This window comes from Pseudophryne corroboree, chromosome 2, assembly GCF_028390025.1.
Source record: "Pseudophryne corroboree isolate aPseCor3 chromosome 2, aPseCor3.hap2, whole genome shotgun sequence".
Lineage (NCBI taxonomy): Eukaryota > Metazoa > Chordata > Amphibia > Anura > Myobatrachidae > Pseudophryne > Pseudophryne corroboree.
In genome coordinates, this window is record NC_086445.1 from 810,109,615 (window position 1) to 810,131,162 (window position 21,548).

At 45.6% G+C, this 21,548-nt stretch overlaps 1 long non-coding RNA gene across 1 annotated transcript; it reads left to right on the top strand.

Annotated features, from left to right (window-relative positions):
* Window positions 1-220: 220 nt before the first annotated feature.
* Window positions 221-19,702, top strand: LOC135051274 (uncharacterized). The gene is made up of 3 exons (XR_010242153.1): window positions 221-325; window positions 3,385-3,515; window positions 19,431-19,702. It is a non-coding gene; the product is annotated as an uncharacterized LOC135051274 (long non-coding RNA).
* The last annotated feature ends 1,846 nt before the right edge of the window (window positions 19,703-21,548 follow it).

The following is a 21,548-nucleotide window of genomic DNA, read 5'->3' on the forward strand; positions in this document are numbered from 1 at the left end:
GGCATTGGGCTCCTGTCATATAGCTGTGTGTACAGATTGTAGGCGCTGCTGCTGTCTGGCTTTCATTCAGGATCGTTCCTGTGTTATGCACAACCCCCAACAAGTTGCTGGCCCCTCCCCTGGGACCAGCCACCAATAAGCTGTGCTCCTATCCAGACTGGTCCCTACTCTCCTGTGTCCTATCTCTACCCTACTCTCCTCCCACTCCAGTATTCATACTGCCTCTGCCTGCCAGTGATTGCCTCCTCAGTCTTCCTGGCATCTCTTTTCCAGCCCTCCCTCTTCTGTGGGTGCTCATGGCTGCATATATACAGAAAACAGTACAGTAAGTAGGGGAGATGTTGGAGGGAAAAAAATAATCTGTTTAGCCATTATGGTTAAAGTGGCACTTCTGTGGATGGGTGTGGTATGCGTGAGCGGCAGACAGGAAACCGACGGTCAACATACCGACTCCGGCAGCGGAATCCCGCCGGGGTGGTGGTAAGCGCAGCTAGCCCCTTGCGGGCTCGCTGCGCTCGCCACGCTGCGGGCTCAGTGGCGACCTACGGTCACCACAGGTTCCATTCCTACTTTATGGGTGTCATGGACACCCACGAGTGGGAATAGTCCCTCTTGGTCGGCATGCCGACTGCCGGGATTGTGAGGGGGCAGGATGTTGGGGGAGGTAATGTGACCGTCGGTCTCTTGACCGCCGGTCACATAACTACATCACCTGTGCATATTATGCATATAAGCCGCTACTACTGGGGACATTATGCATGCATACGCGCACTACTACTAGGGACATTATGCATAAGTGACGCTACTACTGGGGACATTATGCACAAGTGACGCTACTACTAGGGACATTATGCATAAGTGACGCTACTACTGGGGACATTATGCATAAGTGACGCTACTACTAGGGACATTATGCATAAGTGACGCTACTACTGGGGACATTATGCATAAGTGACGCTACTACTGGGGACATTATGCATAAGTGACGCTACTACTGGGGACATTATGCATAAGTGACGCTACTACTAGGGACATTATGCATAAGTGACGCTACTACTGGGGACATTATGCATAAGTGACGCTACTACTGGGGACATTATGCATGCATACGCGCTCTACTACTAGGGACATTATGCATAAGTGACGCTACTACTGGGGACATTATGCATAAGTGACGCTACTACTGGGGACATTATGCATGCATACGCGCTCTACTACTAGGGACATTATGCATAAGTGACGCTACTACTGGGGACATTATGCATAAGTGACGCTACTACTGGGGACATTATGCATGCATACGCGCACTACTACTAGGGACATTATGCATAAGTGACGCTACTACTGGGGACATTATGCATAAGTGACGCTACTACTAGGGACATTATGCATACGCGCACTACTACTAGGTACAGTATGCATAAGTGACGCTACTACTGGGGACATTATGCATAAGCGCACTACTACTGTGTGGCGTAATTTGAAATGGGAGTCATTTTGTGTGGTCACGCCCCTTCCTTGTAAGACCACACCCCATTTTGGGTGTCCCTTTTAAAGTATGGGAGGGCGCAAATTTATAGTTTGCAGGGGGGCGCCGAACACCTTAGCACCGGCCCTGGCACCAGGAGCAAACTCCCGGCGCTATTCAACTGTTGCCAAATTGAATCGACCCCAATGTAACTCCAAGTCAATCACACTTCTGTGAAATCAAACTGTCCACTTAGGAAGCAACACTGATTGACAATCAATTTCACATGTTATTGTGCAAATGGAATAGACAACAGGTGGAAATTATAGGCAATTAGCAAGACACCCCCAATAAAGGAGTTGTTCTGCAGGTGGTGACCACAGACCACTTCTCAGCTCCTATGCTGTCTGGCTGATGTTTTGGTCACTTTTGAAAGCTGGTGGTGCTTTAAGTCTAGTGGTAGCATGAGACGGAGTCTACAACCCACACAAGTGGCTCAGGTAGTGCTCATCCAGGATGGCACATCAATGCGAGCTGTCGCAAGAAGGTCTGCTGTGTCTGTCAGCGTAGTGTCATGAGCATGGAGGCGCTACCAGGAGACAGGCCAGTACATCAGGAGACGTGGAGGAGGCCGTAGGAGGGCAACAACCCAGCAGCAGGACCGCTACCTCCGCCTTTGTGCAAGGAGGAACAGGAGGAGCACTGCCAGAACCCTGCAAAATGACCTCCAGCAAGCCACAAATGTGCATGTGTCTACTCAAACGATCAGAAACAGACTCCATGAGGGTGGTATGAGGGCCGGACGTCCACAGGTGGGGGTTGTGCTTACAGCCCAACACCGTGTAGGAAGTTTGGCATTTGCCAGAGAACACCAAGATTGGCAAATTCGCCACTCTTCACAGATGAAAGCAGGTTCTCACTGAGCACATGTGACAGACGTGACAGAGTCTGGAGACGCCAAGGAGAACGTTCTGCTGCCTGCAACATCCTCCAGCATGACCAGTTTGGCAGTGGGTCAGTAATGGTGTGGGGTGGCATTTCTTTGGGGGGCCGCACAGCCCTCCATGTGCTCGCCAGAGGTAGCCTGACTGCCATTAGGTACCGAGATGAGATCCTTAGACCCCTTGTGAGACCATATGTTGGTGCGGTTGGCCCTGAGTTCCTCCTAATGCAAGACAATGCTAGACCTCATGTGGCTGGAGTGCGTCAGCAGTTCCTGCAAGACGAAGGCATTGATGCTATGGACTGGCCCGCCCATTCCCCAGACCTGAATCCAATTGAGCACATCTGGGACATCATGTCTCGCTCCATCCACCAACGCCACGTTGCACCACAGACTGTCCAGGAGTTGGTGGATGCTTTAGTCCAGGTCTGGGAGGAGATCCCTCAGGAGACCATCCGCCACCTCATCAGGAGCATGCCCAGGCGTTGTAGGGAGGTCATACAGGCACGTGGAGGCCACACACACTACTGAGCCTCATTTTGACTTGTTTTAAGGACATTACATCAAAGTTGGATCAGCCTGTAGTGTGTTTTTTCACTTTAATTTTGAGTGTGACTCCAAATCCAGACCTCCATGGGTTAATATATTTGATTTCCATTGATAATTTTTGTGTGATTTTGTTGTCAGCACATTCAACTATGTAAAGAACAAAGTATTTAATAAGAATATTTCATTTATTCAGATCTAGGATGTGTTAAGTGTTCCCTTTATTTTTTTGAGCAGTGTATATAAATGCATATGCACACAAAAAAAAGTTTTATTAACCAGAAGCAGCTTACCCAGATAGAGAGGAAAAGTTGCTAACCTCTCATATATGATTGGAAATAGGAAAACAGGGTCGGAGAGCAATGTAGAATGTAAACTACAGTCATACAAATAATCATAAGCAGAAAAACTTGTATTTTTATAACAGATGGAACCAAGGCTGTCTCTGTGTATGGGGTTCATGGGCAGCCCTCCTGGCCATCCGGAACTTGATTCTGTGGACTGTAACATCTGCTACCCCCACTGGGCCCCATAGCTTGCCCCTGTGGCCGTCGGCTGGTAAGAGATTCTCTCAGTACAGTACATTTCAGCCACAGCCTCTTGGCGCACAGCTCAGTGGCAAACGCAGGATTTGCATGGGGGGGTTTCCAGAACTGGGTGGAGCCAAGCACGGGGGTGGGGACTGAGGTGAACCAGTATATGCTGGGTCCGTAAAACTAGTGTGTCTGTGTGTATATATATATATATATATATATATATATATATACTCACACATATATATATATATATACCATATATACACACAAATATATATATATATATATATACACATACATACACACATATACATATAGCATACTAAACATGCATACATATATATATATATATACATACAGTACACGCATATATACGCATGTATATATATCATGTGTGTGTGTGTGTTTACATGTATGTATATACATATGTGTATATATGTATGCACATGGATATATATGTACTATAATTAAAATAAACTTTTATTAAGCACTTACAAGTGCCACCAGGAAGACAGCAGGCTGCAGAGGATGCTAAACAGCCATTAATAGTACTCATGCAGCAAGGGTGGAGGGGGGTTTCTGGGTGCTCGGAACCCCCCCCCCCCCCTGGGTGCGCCACTGCAGCTCCCCCCAGGCAATTCACATGGGGCTTTGAGCTGGCTGGCCAGGTTACATGCTTCTCTTCCGACCATCAACTCCTGATAGATGCAGGGGTAAGACAGCACATATTCGATAAAGATGCAGGGCCTGTCATCTTAAGCTTCAGGGGGGATGAGGTGCTGCAGCCATGCACACAGTCAGGAGGGAGTGGGAGAGCACCAGGCAGCCATGCACACAGTCCGGAGGGAGTAGGAGAGCACCAGGCAGCCATGCACACAGTTGTTGGGGGGGGGGAAGAGGGGGATGGGGCAGCAGCCATGCAACAGTTGGCCAAACTCTGGCCAAAGTATTTCACCATTGTAAGTAACATAGGGCCTAATTCAGACCTGATCGCAAAAGCAAAATCTTTCTCTAATGGGCAAAACCATGTGCACTGCAGGGGAGGCATATATAACATGTGCAGAGAGAGTTAGATTTGGGTGTGGTGTGTCCAAACTGAAATCTAAACTGCAGTGTAAAAATAAAGCAGCCAGTATTTACCCTGCACCATAGGCATGCGCAGCTAAATTTATTAGGAGGTGCACCGCCTTTTGGGCATGTCTAGCACCGGCCAGAGACATGTCTAGCACTATTTTACATTCTCTCAGTAAAATCACATGGCTTAATCTAATTTCTCCCTAGTTCAACTTCCTAATACTACAAGTAGATACTGTATAATACACAAAGGGGAAATAAAATGAAACCTAATGATGCGACCACCAGCTGCTACTGACTGTCCGCTACTTCATAGCCCTGAGTCCTAGCTGCCGCTGCACCTTATCGCTGCTTACACCTTCCCAACCTAACCCTGACCCAGTGGTGGAACTAGCAAGTGGTGAGCCTAGGTGCATATGTATTCCTCCCCCACACACACCCCACCCCTTGCACCCCCTAGCACCTACACCCTGATTCTGAATGGGCCACTCTGAAAAGTACGGGAGATTTAGGGGGCCGAACATTTGAGATTTAATATAACACAAGTAAAATTTTAAATTTACACATGTGCCATCAGAGCAACATCTGCCTCTTTCTAAGCCATCAGACCCCTCCGCAGGACACCAGCATTTGTCACACATGTCCCCATGCTCACCAGCTACTGACAATATTGCCCTTATTCACATTAAGCCACACAGCATGAGCCGAAATTCACATTATGCCACACAGTATGAGACAGAAATTCACATTATGCCACACAGTATGAGACAGAAATTCACAATACTCCACACAGTATGAGGTGAAATTCACATTATGCCACACAGTATGAGACAGAAATTCTCATTATGCCACAGAGTATGAGACAGAAATTCACATGACTCCACACAGTATGAGCCAAAATTCACATTATGCCACACGGTATGAGACAGAAATTCACATTATGCCACACAGTATGAGCCGGAATTCACATTACACCACACGGTATGAGCCAAATTCACATTACGCCACACGGTATGAGCCAAATTTACATTACCCCACGCAGAATGAGCCAAATTCATATTACCCCACACAGAATGAGCCAAATTCATATTACCCCACACAGTATGAGCCAAATTCACATTATGCCACACAGTATGAGACAGACATTCACATTACTCCACACAGTATGAGACAGAAATTCACATTATGCCACACATTATAAGTCGGAATTCACATTAGACCAGACGGTATGAGACAAATTCACATTATGCTACACAGTATGAGCCAAGTTCACATTACCCCACACAGAATGAGCCAAATTCACATTACCCCACACAGTATGAGCAAAATTCACATTATGCCACACACTCACACTGGCAGACCATACTGCTGAACAACTGCTTGTTGATTCATTAAGTCAATTAATTTGATTGAATTTGTCCTCTGGAAGGCTGCATGCTGCTCTTACACAGTGGCGTTGGCGTGGCACATGAGGAGAGAGTTGGTGGGTGTGAAGGCATGACATCATCACATCATATCACGCAGTTAGAGGCGGAGTTGGGAGGAGGTTTAAATGCACCCATGATTAACCCAGGCGCCCGGCATCCAGTAATATAGTCCTAACCAGCAGGGTAATAATGATTGAAATAATTATTTCAATTAAGCTCCAGCTTCAACCAGAAGAGCTTTCTTCTGTACTGCAGACAATGGGGCAAAAGCAGAATTGGACGCAGGATATCAGGAATAATGACTTACTGTCTGTCTCAGTTACAGAGACTCTGCTGAACTGTCTCAGCAGCATGTGTCCTCCGGCAGCGGCTCAGAGTCCCACTGACAGGAGCGCTGCCTGTGGCGTGTGGTGTGGATGCACATGAGGATGGACTGGAGAGAGTAGGCAGGAGGAGAGCATGGGCGGACACGCGATGTGACACCATTACGTCACATCGCAAGGTGACGGTAGTCCCCCCTGTGAGGCCGCCGGCCAGTATACTCACTCGGCATATATTATAGGCGGCTGCTGGGCGATGGGCGCAGTGGGAGGCACAGGAATGAGCTGCAGACTGGGCTTCGATCACACGCTCAGTGATCACTGTGCTGCAGTGTGGGTGGTGCCGGACATTAGGGGTTGCCTGTGCGCACCAGGCATCCCCGTGCGCATGCCTATGCCCTGCACAGAAACAATATAACCCACCCAAATCTAACTCTCTGTGCACATGGTATATCTGCCCCACCTGCAGTGCACATGGTTTTGTCCATTAGAGAAAGATTTTGCTGCTGCGATCAGGTCTGAATTAGGCACTGTATCATGATAGAGTAGGATATGCAGTAAAGGATCGGTCATCATATAGAAGTTCCATAGCCTCAAAGAACTAATCAAGTGGCTGGGGAGCACTTAATATCTCTGTTTTGTGACACTATATACTTCTGTATTTTGGCATGTACTGAGGCTTGTGAGATAAGTACTGTAAGTAAATGTTCTTACTCTGATCAATTTGGTCTACTACATTTACCTATCACTAAAGTCCATGAACTAATATATCCATAGATTTTCTTTTCCCAAAGTTTCAATGTTATTTATTGATCGTAGATGCCTCAGAAAATGATATATTATTTCCTTGTCTTGCTTACCTTTTGCAATTAACCCAACCACTTGGCCCCTGTATTTAAACAGTGGCTAGACAAAGGGAATTTTAAGCACATTTTAGATGTTACATATGTAATCATTAATATTATTTGTCCAAATACGTAGCATGGTCAGTCTTTGCCCCGTAATAATTTATCCCAGTCCTCTACTGGAACATTGTGTGTGTGTGTGTGTGTGTGTGTGTGTGTGTGTGTGTGTGTGTGTGTGTGTGTGTGTGTGTGTGTGTGTCTGAGAAACCTCTGAAATGTTATTCATCTTCTTTCTCTTTTCAAATACCAGATGGTATTTTCATATGTGAGCAAAGCAAACTTTGTGTGTCCTCTAAAAACATGTCCTAAAGTAAGGGCGCCATGCAAAGTTATTGACATAGTAAATTATTTTCATATAGCCTGGAATAAAATTTCACAATCAGAATCCAAATTAAACTGCTAATGACAAAGACCAAGACCAAACTGGCTATTGTTGGAATAATTATGCACTGGTGAAGATGTTATGGCAGAGGAAATGTACTCACCCACAGATGCCCTGAAGTCACTGAACAGCCCAGTACTTAATATGTTAAGTAGCTTATTTAGCAGCATCTTGAATGTGCAGCCGCACTTGCAACAGACTCTCAGCATGGAGTAGCGCATACAGACCAACAATCGTTGACTGTATGTAGGCAGCAGTGCAGGATGCAAGCAGTGTATAGCATTGTGGATCCAGTGTATCACAGAGTCTCACATCTGTGTCCCACTGTGGCGCTCTAACCACAGTAAGAAGAACGTACTATGCATGTGCAGAAGTAAATATGGCAGCCATCTTGGTTAGGGAATGAAGCCTCCCTAAAGGTGTCAACATGGAGCCTGCCCAGTAGCGTTTTCCTGGCTTCTACAGCTATAGTGTATGATCTAACTGTGTCACTGCTGTACCTTACATTTCCCTGCCCTGTAATGTTTAGTGAGTGTGATGAACCCCCCTTCCCCAAAGCATGGCCAGGGCCACTACATGCAGTATAAAGGGCGGAATGAAGTTGCTGCACGTGCCCAGTTGCATAACATTTTGCTACCATGTCTTCTGTGTGCTCAGTCATCTCACCAGAGAGAGAATCTGGTGGCTTACCATAATCATTGGGCCTACACATGTCTGTACTGTACTACATAAAGTGCTCTTTGTTTGGGGCAAATTATAGGATGTTATATGCTACGTATGCATTCTTCATTGGCTGGCCATACTCCCTCTAAACTCAAACAACTGGGCAAACCCACTCCAGAAATCCTGTGTTTGCCCCTGGAAGTGCTGGTAACATGGGAAATTTCGGAGGATGAATAAACAGCATCATAAAGCAAAGCACATTTTCTGGCATAATGACACTGGACACTGAGCTTGTCGCTGACACAAGGGCAGATTAATCAATGTAAAGATATTTCAGCTTGTGAGTGTCCTACAGCCTCCTACCAATAACCCTTACATACATAACTGTCACAAACTTGATGCCACTGACTTGCATCTGGTTCAAATAAAAATATTGATCACATTTCCACCTGGAACCTGATTATTAGTTTTACACATGGGCAAAGTGATCTAATCAAAATCCCTATAACTTTGTGTCACCAGGATGCCACTGGTGACAGCAGGAAATAGCGGTGATGGTCTGAATCTAGGAAAGACTGTGTAGGGCACCTTGTGTGCCAGAACAGCATAAACTCACCGGACTGGGCATTTTAGCATGTCAGTCAAAGTATCACTGTGGCCTGTCAGTGGTTAAGGCTTTTGGGGGTGGAACGTTGTGTATGTGCTGTTTGGATTTGATTGGTTGTGATGGAGTCAGGGGTGGTGTTGCTAGGGATATAGGAATTCAGCCTAGAAGTTTCTGCCTCTTTACAGTTTTATCGTTGGACTGACAAGTACATTGTGATTTGTATTATTACCAGTGTTTCATTCTGCTCTCTATCTAGTCATTCTTTTCACTGTATAAACTCTGCCTTCTCTTTCCTTTCTCCCATACCTTTTCCTGCTATCTATATCTTTATCCTTCCTATCCTACTTTTATTTTCAGTACTGTTACAGTGTCCTCCCTTCCTTGTTCATGGCTGCCAGACTGTGGTGCTGTGCGGGCGTGTCTGCTCGCTTGGCAGACTCCTCTGTGGGCCGGGCGAGTCGGGGCAGGCCTGATGCGCCCGCTGTAAGGGAATCCGCGTCCGTTCACGGGGGGGCTCTCGCACGTGCGCACGCAGTGCAGAGGGTGCCTTTGCTGTCTCCGGCGCGAAGTGCGGCGGAGGCGGGTGACGTCACGAAGGATAGAGCCACTGGAGCTCGGCGGCAGTAATCTGGCCGGCGTGCTCAGACAGCGGTGTCTACGCCCGAGCAGCTGCTACATCAAGTGGGGGGCAGGTGGGCTAGGCCTGGACAGGCCGGTCAGTGCGCTTGCCCGGCTGTGACTGGGCAGGACGTGCCGGCCCGCATCAGTGGGGGCCGCGTGGGGCCCGGAAAAGCCAGGCTGACCGCCCACTCTGGATGCAGCGCTAATGAGGCACTAGGCCACGCGCCGGACAGCCACAGCGGGACCGGGCAGCCTGCCCGCTCTACCGCGACTACGCAGATGACACCGGCCGCACTGGGGGTGGCTGCACGTGGCCTAGACGAGCCGGGCAGTGTGCCCACTTAGAATTAATAGGCCCCAGGTTACATAATAATGAGGCACTAGGCCACGTGTGGGCGGGCGCGACGAGCCTGGGCAGCCCAGGCAGCGCTCCCGCCCTGGTTTACACAGGCCAGGCTGGTGGCGGGCGCGTAGGGCCTGAACGGCTGGTGTTAATGCTAGAGATAGGCGGATGAGGAGGCGCACACAGGCCAGGATGAGCCTGTCGGAGGGTCTTCGGCAGTAGACTGTGAGGGCTCATTGGGGTCTTTTATGCCGATGGGGTAAACCCAGTTTTGGCATCAATAAGTTTATCTGGGTACCTGTGCTAGGTTTCTGGCCTGACCGGGGCGCCTGCGACCGGGAACGATGTCTCTTTTGTTTCCACAGAGCCAAGGTCACCAATAGACATGGAAATAGCAGAAGCATCCGGACGTGGGCAAGGTGGTACTGCGTCAGCGGGCATGGCTGCGCAGGCTTTTGAGTCTTCTTAGGATCTGGAATGGTCCGGGGAAAGTGGGGGTAGCCCTGGTTGTGGAATGGACTCTGGTACCCGGTCCAGGGGGGAGAGGCGCTCTACCCGCTCTGCATCCCTGTGCTGAGTTCCCCTGCCCTGCTGATGCTGGCTGCTGCGCCTGTCTAACTCTATGACAGGCAGCGGCGCAGGCATCATGAAGCCTCCTCTCCCCCCTCCCCTGTCACATACAGTGCAGCCAGTCACAGTGTGCTGGGCAGATCTAAAAGGGGGTGGAGCTTTGTGGGAATAAGGAGCGGAGCTACATGGGACCAAGCTGCAGCCTGCATCACAGGAGGACGAGTTTCCAGACTTTTTCATGTAAGTGGCTGGAAAGAGTGTGTGTGTTTGTGTGTGTGTTTGTGTGTGTGTTTGTGTGTGTTTGTGACTGTATGTATGTACAGTGGGGGTCATTTAGATCCGATCGCACTCTGCACTTCTTCGCAGCTGTGCGATCGGGACAGAACTGCGCATGCGCGGCAGCTGCATTGCGCAGGTGCGTCATTGCCCATCGACAATCGTCGCCGTGCAGCAATGCCGCGAACGAAGAAAGCTGTCGCAGCGGCGACCACAAAAAGATTTATGTGTGTAAGCGTCAACGCTACAGGGTGCGTTACGTGTGTAAGCATCACTGCTTCAGGGAGCGTTACGTGTGTAAGCATCACTGGTACAGGGGTCGTTGCGTGTGTAAGCGTCACTGGTACAGGGGGCATTAAGGGGGCGTTACATGTGTAAGCATCGAAGTGTGCGTTACGTGTGTAAGCATCACTGCTGCAGGGGGCGTTAGGCGTGTAAGCATCACTGCATCTTGTATAAGCGTCACTGGTACAAGGGGCGTTACGTGTGTAAGCGTCAATACTACAGGGTGCTTTACGTGTGTAAGCGTCACTGCTGCAGGGGGCAGAATGTGTGTAAGCGTCACTGCTTCAGGGAATGTTACGTGTGTAAACATCACTACTGCAGGGGGCGTTACGTGTGTAAGTCCCACTACTACAGGGAGCATTGTGTGTATAAGCATTATGTGCGCTGTCCCTTTGTAAAGTACGGGAGGGCGCAAATTTATAGTTTGCAGGGGGGCGCCGAACACCCTAGCACCGGATTTCCACCTCCTTCTTTCACGTCGGCGTTCGCTTTAGGGGTTTAGGTTGATTGATGGGTTTTTATGTCGACGGATTCTTGCCGATGGGTTGTTCAATTTCTTGCGCGTATTTTTAATGGTTTGCCACATTCTTACACTGGTGTTTACAAGATGCCTCAGGGGAGCCGGGAATTATGCACTACCTGGAGGATTTACTTTTAACCTGCCCCACGAAGGCGGATCGGTATGATTTTGCTAAACTACTCGCTTGAATGGTTTGAGGTTTTTAGAGTGCAAATTGCGTGTGAAAAGACAGATGGTCCTATGGATTCTTTGTGTATTGGGGTATCCAAATTGATACTCAGGCGGGTCTGTGATGGCTTACGGAAGATAATGTGCGCCGTCTCCATGATGGAGTATTGTTAGCGCTAGTGGCAGGCAAACTCGCACTTCAGAAGGCTCAATTTATAGTGGGTTTGCTTAACTTCATCGGCAGGGTGTTTTTGTAGGGAATTAGAAAAGCGACAGTAGGAATTAGACCTATACATAATTTTGAGATTATCTTGTGAGATTTGTAGGGATTTGCGCGTTTGAGACGCTTTTCCTTTCCAATTTAACGGGGTATGTTTTGTAGCTAGAAATGGCCGTTCCCAGTATTGTCTTGGAGTTTCTGACGGACGCAGCAGGGACCTTTCGCTTTGGCGCTTATTTTTCGGATAGGTGGTGCGCTGCAAGTTGGCCGGAGGATTGGATTGTCAAAAGCTTAACAGGAAACATGTGGTTGCTCTACATATTCCTATTAGGTTGGCGTTGGAAGTATGAGACCACTGCCTGCGCACGAAGGAGGTTATATTTGAGTGTGACGTGACGACATGGGAGTTGTCTTTGCCAAGAAGAGGCAGAGGTTTACTTCCTTGCCGGTATTTAGGGTTCTTGCCCAAATAGTGTTGACATGCTTGGTGAACAACATCACGTTGTGAGCCAAACATGTTCCGGATGTCCGTATCGGAATTGCTGATGCCCCCTTTCCTGTTTGAGTGGTTACGCTTTGGACGGTTGGCTCCTTTGGCACGTTCTTGGGGTGATGAAGGTCCTGATTATGTGTGTCAGGTTATCTTACAACATGTGCGACTTATTTGGCTTCCTGGGAGTGAAGAAACGTTTCCTGCGGGAAAGGGGACATAGGGGTAAGACCATTCCTGATTTAATTTTTTACTTCGTTTAGCGATTTTATGTCAACGGAACATCGCGTACGTATGTCAGACAGGTACGCACGGGCATATCACGCTTTTGCGCCACAGCAGGGAGAGGGACTTTGATACGTCCTTTTCCTGGCGCTGTTTCCTTGTTGAGTCGAATTTTGGGGTCGCTGAGGAGGATCGGCTCCTCGGACTGCGAAGTTCGCCTTTTCAGGATGGTTTTTGTGTTGGCTTATCATGGTGCGTTCAGGGTGGGCAGCTGGTGGCGCTCTCCCGTGCAGCAGCTTCGCCCATGCTGACGAGCCAGAGCGTCGTACACCCCGACGGTTTGTGGTGCAAGATTTAGCATTCCAAGACCGACGTAGTGGGCAGGGGGCAGTGGGTTCGAATGGGTCAGGCCAGTATACGCAGCATTTGCCCGGTGGTCGCGGCCAGGGCTTATTTGTGCTTTCTGCCTCATTCGCCTGACGGTGCCTCATTCATAGTGACGGTTCCCGGCTGACTAGGTACCATTTACTGTCGGTTGTTGGAGCGCTGTTTATTGGACCTGGGTCTGTCACCGGTCGATTATGGGACTCACTCTTTCCGCATCGGCGCGGTTTCCACCGCCGCTGTGGCTCGTTGGCCTGAAGTCGAGATCCGGGCACTGGGTAGGCGGAGGTTTGGTGCAGTTAGATGCTATATCAGGCCTTCCCCTGGCAGTGTGCCCCTTTGAGGATTAGCCGCTCGTCGCAATCGAGGAATTTTTGTTTTACCGTCGGTTTTAATTACGGCTTTTGCCGGCTGAAGGATGTTTTGTTTTTGCCTCAAGTCAAACTGGGCGACCCAAAACTCCCCCTCCCTCCCCGTCATCCTGTCACGGTTAGGATTTCCCCCTCATGTTATGTAGGAGTTTACACTTATTCCTGCCTTTATTCACAATTCTTTTACAGGACGGAGGTTAGATCCGCTAATTGTTTGGTTGAGTGGCCATTCTTATATTTACTGGCTATTCATTTCATCTGTGGCCAGTGATGTTGAGAGGTTCCCGGAGCTGCAGCTCATGCGCTGGTTGTGGGCGCAGGGGCCTCAGGTGGGACGGTTTCTGAGAATGGTTGCTATTGGCTATGGACAGTTTGGGTTATCCATTTTCCTGATTGTACATGTAAGGGGCAACGATTTAGTGCGTAGGTCTGGCCTAGATAGGCGCTGTGAAATTCAGCGCCATCCTTGGCAGTTGATTACCGACTGGCCCATTTGTACTGTCATCTAGTTGGACATTGTGCCTCGGTGTGTTTGGCGAGGAGCTTTTAACCCGGGTGCGATTGAGTTGTACTGGTCAGATGGGGTTCACCTGTCAGCTGCAAGTCTGCCCATATTTTGAAGACGTCATCAGAGTCTCGAGGTCCTGTTTGTTCGTTGAGTTTAGGGTTTTGGTGGCGGTGGCAGGTTTAGAGGAACCTGGCAGTTGGCCGATTCAGAACGGTTATTTATTTTTGATTTATTAGGTTTAATTTCCTTAAGATTTGGAATTGAGTTTTGGTTACTTTTATAATTTTACCATGGGCATCACCGTACCAGGTGAGCCCATATGCTATTAGTTGGTGAGCAGCATACGTGGATCTTGGGGCTGGTGGCCCAATTTTTTATTCCGTAGGGGCAAGTTTAGCTCTGTCCTTACGAGTTGTGTTGTGGTCAGGGATGGTGGCAGAAGGCCCATCCCTGAACATCTGGGCAGAAGGCCCTCAGGGATGGCGGCAGAAGGCCGATCCTGGAACATCTGGGCAGAAGGCCCTCCAACATTTAGGATATTATTTCAATTGTAATTTTGAGATATTTTATTTTCATGTGCTTTCTGCTTTATGCTATGTGTGATAAATATTTTAACCATTATTCTCCCCGCCACCTTAGTTAGAGAGGGAGTTTTTCATCCAAGTTTAGCTTTAATAGGCCTTCCTCTCACTCAATAAAAGCCGACCCCTATCACACCACAGTTGGTTGTCAGTGTCATTATTTATTTAGATAAGTGGGCTTGAATGATGTGCGGATGCATCTGAACGTGTGAAGTTTTATGTGCTTGCATGATCTGACCTGGGCTGTCTACTCCAAAATGATTTGCCAGTTAGTTAAATAAATAAATAACTGAAGTCAAAAATAAAAAGCAAGTGGGAAGACGCAGGCTGAGAAATACATTTAAAATGTTATTTTGACCAAACACATACATAGAACTTTCCATCGAGTGTACAAATACCTGTGCACGTTAATAATAAAAATAAGGGATATCATTTATTGTTTGTATTCATTATGTAAAGCTGGCCATACATCAGAACAACCAGCATCAGATGCAACTGGTCTCACGATTTCCCTTGAATTGCGCGGCTGCTCCCTGGCAGTCCTGGACTCACAATTTGGTGGTTTTACGATGTGCATACAATTGCAACGGATAATGGGGGTAATTCCAAGTTGATCGCAGCAGGATTTTTGATAGCAATTGGGCAAAACCATGTACACTGCAGGGGAGGCAGATATAACATGTGCAGAGAGAGTTAGATTTGGGTGGGTTATTTTGTTTCTATGCAGGGTAAATACTGGCTGCTTTATTTTTACACTGCAATTTAGATTACAGATTGAACACACCACACCCAAATCTATCTCTCTCTGCACATGTTATATCTGCCTCCCCTGCAGTGCACATGGTTTTGCCCAATTGCTAACAAACTTGAAGCTGCGATCAACTCAGAATTACCCCCTATATGGGCTGCACGTATGACTAGGGAATGCGACATTTGAACCGCGTGACTGCAAATTGAATCGTATTCATACCCAAATAATGCACTATTTGCATACAATGCAACATTCGGGGCGCCCAAATCGTGCATTCGTACCTAAAACTGCTCCAGTGTATGGCCAGCTTAAGAGTACAGGAGCGAAGGAAAGGTCCTTTAAAAAAATGTTTTTCCTTTTTTTCTTGGTATAATTCTTGTAAATTAAGACTATGAGCCTGATTCACGTTGCACGGGATTGGGCAGCTGCCGCATCTTTGTATGCAGCAGCTGTGCAATACTGTACAACTAATATGTTAATGCTGCAGGAGGAGTCTGAAGAAAAAAAATGCCTCCTGCCGACATCGCAGGTTCCTGCCGGGGCCAAGAAATCTGCATCAGGAGATGCAGACCCTTGCCTCAGCACCCCCCCCCCCTCCCACCCCCCCCCCCCCCGTTTTGTAAAATGGTCCATCTTGCTACCCCCCGTCTCACCCCCAAAAGGGGTCAACATGTCAACCATTCTAATGTAGCCCATACACTTGTGAGATATGGCATACAATCCTTTGATTTCGATCACATCTGCGAGAGAAATCGAAAGATTGTATGCATATTTAAGGTACCATGTGACGCGATGCACGGGCACACTGCTTGAATATCGCGTCTCATGATAGTATGTGCTGCACTTAATATTTATCGCTTCGCAGTTTTAAAAACACATGCAATATATCGCACTGCGATGCGCGAAAGGCACCCGTCGGCTCCCACTCAGAGGTGACGTGCCCATCAAGTGATTAGCATGCGATCTATCGCATGATCACATGGTAATCACTTTGGCATTTCAGGCGCGATTTCATCACACCTGAACTGCCGGTGCGATGCCCCGCGATGTCGCGTCGCGGGGCATCGCACAAATGTATGGGCAGCATAAGAAATAGAAAATAAATTGATGGTGAAACTGGTGTAGTGACAAAAATAAAAAATATTGTGTAATGTAAAAAATATTGTGTAAATATTGTGTAAAAAATATTGTGTAAGGAGCCCTGGCAGTGCATGTGTTGGCAGGTATAAAGCTATGGACATACGATCAGGTCCAGTACAATGGGGCTAAATAAGACTGGTAGACAAACTGGAACCCACATGTCAGACCCTTACAATGATCTGTTCATCTATGTTATGATGTTAGTGGGCACTGTCAACATACCCTCCACTTACAGTATACCCCTAATCATATAAACTTTACATTGGCAGAATAAACTAAGGTGATGTTTAGTCGGTGGTGGATGTGATGGTGCATCAATGGTAGACTGTCTAGAAACACCAGCAGTGGTACGGCATGCAGGGGCTCAGAAAATAGGCGTCACAAGTCTTGCACATTCTGGCGCATGGTAGTATACCAAGGGAAGGCTGATATTAGCATTAGCATATTATCACAACTCTGGCAAAGGGCTCCAGAGCAGACTCAGCAGTGTCTACCTCTGAATTACACCCCTGGTGTATTTGCATTGCACATGGTATTCCATCCACATATCCACTTGTGACTGAGTATACGTAACCTTGCGTTCTCATGTGCAGGAGCCAAAGTTTAGTGAGGGAATGTCTAATCACACTTGGAATGAAATGTGAATATGCATTTTTTTCACCTTTGTGCTTTGATGATGATATCTGCTGTCATACTAAGTGAATGTGTATGTGGTGGTATGGCCATAAAGATGCCTTCAACTCTGCATATGGGCAAATGCACATATTTGTTTCCTTGCACACTATGTAAGAGTAATAATAATAATAATAATAATAATTTTATTTATATAGCGCTCTTTCTCCAATAGGAGTCAAGGCGCTTAACAGATACATAGCATAATATAGTACAGAAAATAATGAAGTACAGAACAGCTTTTCATAAAATACAGAAGCACGTAGATACTAAAGGGACATTATGGAAATGCTTGCGTAAACAGGAAAGTCTTGAGTATCTATGGCCCTAAAAGTCCAAGTTAACTGATAAATCCAAATTTGTTATACTTTATATATAGCTAATTAATACATAGTCACTCAGTCCTTCCTCCACAGCGGCACTGTTGGATCACCAAACCACATAGATCTCTGGCTCCCCCTGTCTGCTGCTAGAATAAATACAAGTTCTTTAGAGAATACCTGAGAGTTGTTCTTTGTATAAAAGTATACCTCTCCTGGAAAGCAAGGTGATGCATTTATATTTTATAGTCTGCAACATTCTTGAGCTGTCATATGTGTGACTACAAGAAAACTACAAGAAGAGTTTAATGTGCTATGATTATTTTCCCCATACTGTAACCAATCTTCCTCTACTTAGAGGGGTGTCCAAATAGCCACGATACCAAGTTTTTACTGCAAAAAATGTGAAAATGTTGCTTTTTTTCCGTGACCAGCAATATCACAGCTATACAATCACTCGCATGCGATAATTCTCCATAGGGTTTATCACAAATTTCTTTTAACCAACTCTGAGCAGGTGAAAAGTTGGGGAAAATCCCTATTTTTGGCTAAAAATGGCAGAACTTGGTTCAGAACCTCTTGGACATTCCCCTTAATTATTAATTGGTTTTTAATTATTTTTAATCAGCCAATAATAAGATGGCAGTTTGGGGGTAAAAAAGTGCGGAGTGATGGAAATTGGGTAACAAGGTACGGGGCAAGCTTATTGGGGTGCTTTAAGAGTTTTTAGGCTTGCAGGTGGGAGTAATCGGTAATTTTTGCAAGGTTTTTAAAAGTGCCTTTAATTGACCCAAATATATACTTATATCCATTTTTATGTACCCGAAATCTAATTGCAGCCATTTTACACATTTGAAGGCACCAGAATCTTTTTTTTTTTTTTTAAACATGTTTTTATTAATGCATCACTTCACATCATCACAAGTTTACATATAAAAGATGAGGAAGACAAAAAGTATACAATTGCTACCAGAAATTAATAGTAGCATTCACATTTGGTACAACATGTATTGATCAAAACATTGTAATGCGGATATAAGCATGAGTACACATGTACAGCTCATTACTCCCCAAATCACAGAGTCAATAACAGATCTCATAAAAAGAAAAGAAAAGAAGAAATTTGCCATCATATATCTACAAGGCATGCGAGGAGGCCAGGCCCCGGGGACATTTTCTTCCTTAGACATTTCATAGGTTCAAGAGTCCAGTACAATAGGGGGGTCACCCAACAGTATTCTTGTTTCGTACCATTCATTATTTTTAAGTGAACATCGTATTCGTTTTTGATAATCTGTAGGAAGAGTTACTATATAGCTCTCCCAATGTAAAAAAAATTGGCCAACTAGTTTATCTTTATGTATTGTGGTTTCTAACCATTGCATTTGGAATAAATGATGTCATTTCTGTTTAAATAAAGCAAGATTGTAATATAGCTTTGCGAGCTGCCGAGCTTATAGCAAGTAATAAACTCTTGCAGCCTTTGGTGATTCTTTGATTCTCTGGAGTAATTCAAAACAGAGCCCATTCAACTGTAAGTGGGACAAAGTTTATCAAGTGTTCCGTCGTGTAATGTCTAATTTGAAGCCAGAATCGGCATAACATAGGGCAATTCCAAAAGCAGTGTATCAAATCCACTCTTGGAGTATTGCACTTAACACATGCATCCAAGACATACCTGCCAAAAATTGTCTATAAGGGGAATAATAGGCCCTATGAACAATATTATAATACATTTCATGATATTGCGCCAATGGTATCAGCTTACATGAATTCGCTAAGTTCTTTAGTAATTTATCACATGTAAGAGTGGGGATGTCTAGGGTCCATTGTTGTATACCCTTCATTGAGGCAGAGTGATCCATAGCCATATTTAATAACTTATAATGAAGTGATAGAGCCTTCTTCTTGGTGGCAGGGGGAGATCTCAAAATGCCACCTAAAGTGTTATCTAAGTCCATTGTGGATAATGATTTGAGCACTAGGCTAACGTGATGCTGCATCTGAAAAAATGCTAATGGATAACTACTTATAAACGAGTAAGATTGTTGTGCCTGTGCAAACGTCATAGGTTTTACATTACTAAAGTCATCCAAATTTTTTATATTTTTCAGGCCCTCTCGATAAATAATTGTAAACGGAAAGTACGCCTCCCCATGCTGGAAGTCCCTATTACCAAGAAACGTTAAATACAGCAATTTGTGCGAACCCAAATTCCTGGAGCGACGTAGAATGTGCCAATAGCGATAAATTATCCACAATAAAGGATTATCTCTTAATTCCTGATCATGTTCCACCTCCATCTCATATAAAAATGTAATCTGGTTCTAGAGATGAGCGGATTCGGTTTTACTCGGATTTACTCGGTTCTCAAAACGGCATCTGATTGGCTATCCAAAACACGTGACATCCGTGAGCCAATAAGATGCCGTTTTGAGAACCGAGTAAATCCGAGTAAAACCGAATCCGCTCATCTCTATCTGGTTCCCCTCTTTTAGAAATTTGGCTTCCAATTGAGTATTTGCATAAGTGTCATTATCATTTATCAAATCCATAAAAAAAAAGGAAACAAAGAAGCATGGTTGTAAAGTTGGACATTTGGGAAGTTTATACCACCATTAAATTTATTTGCTGTAACTTAAGTATAGCAATGCGTGGTTTCTTGCCATTCCAAATAAATTGTCGAAATAGCGTCACAATCTTGGATAAATCAGACCTGCTGATTATTACTGGCAGGGATTGTATGAGATATAACAAGTGCGGAAAAGTGCACATTTTAATGAGATTTGCCCTCCCCAAATAAAACAACTTCAGGTGCTTCCATATTTCTAATTCTATGGCTATGGAGTGTAATGCTGTCATATTTCATCTATAAAATTCCAAAGGATATTTTGGGAGTTTAATGCCTAAATACATTATGTAGGACTTGGCCCAAGTTAATGGAATTCATTGCCAGACCCACTGATTTGGTTAAGTTAACTGCAAAGCCCGACACCTTTCCAAAATTATCCAATAGCTCCAGTATACCTCTAAGAGATTCCTTGGTTACCAATATATAGTAAAACGTCATCCGTGAATGCCAACAATTTTATTTCTGTATTCCCTATTCTTATACCCTGGTATGTGGATGAATCCTGTAGTATACGGAAGAGGGGATCGATAGACAAGGTTCCATCACTCGCATTCACATCATTTGAAGTTCTTACATACAAGGCTATTAACCAAACTGCACCATCATACTGTACATCTTCTCACTCATCTCAAAATATCTCCCTACCAGACCTCTCCGCTCTGCACAAGATCTGTGTCTCTCAGCCACATGTATTACTTGTTCACACTCAAAATTACAGGACTTTATCTGGGCTTCACCCACTCTGTGGAATGCACTCCCACGCACAATAAGACTCTCCTCTAGTCTCCAAACCTTTAAACGTTCCCTGAAAACTCATCTCTTCAGACAAGCCTACCAAATTCCAGACCAACCCACATAACCTTCAATGCTTCCCTATCCAATTAAATCCCCTCTGTACAGTCCACATAACCTCACATATTTTGTCTTCCAACATTGCTGGGTGATCATATCATACAACCCATTAAGAACCTAGCAATCTGGCGGACCATTATGCAGCAGGTAGCATCTATCCTTGTGTATCAATGCCTATTTCCCTATAGTTTGTAAGCTTTTGAGCAGGGCCTTCCTACCTCTATGTCTGTTTGTCTTTGCCTAGTTTTGTTCTATAACTGTTAATTGTAAAGCGCAACGGAATATTCTGCGCTATAAAAGAAACTGCTAATAAATAAAATAAATAAATAAATAATTAAATAAGAGAAGCGGTGACAGGGGGCACCCCTACCTCGTACCTATCTGCATGGTTATCAGAGTCCCCCGTTTGCCATTAATCAGGCCCTGGTGATTTGTGAGGTTGCATCGTAGAGATAACCTCCTTTAATTCCTCTTCCGTAATCTCTTTCACCAGTAGCTCTACTTGCTCTGGAGTGAGTACAGGTAAGTTTGCTTGTGTCATAAAGTCCCTTTGCAGATCCGTCTGTGGGGCAATAGGGCTATATAGACCTGTATAATATTGATGGAAATGTGCTAGAATGTCACTTGTAGTTGTACAAATATTATTCTGTGGACCACCCCTCAGGGCCATTATGAGTGATAGTTTTTTCCAGGGTCTGGACGTTGTCGCCAACAATTTTCCAGATTTATTCCCCCATTTATAATAATT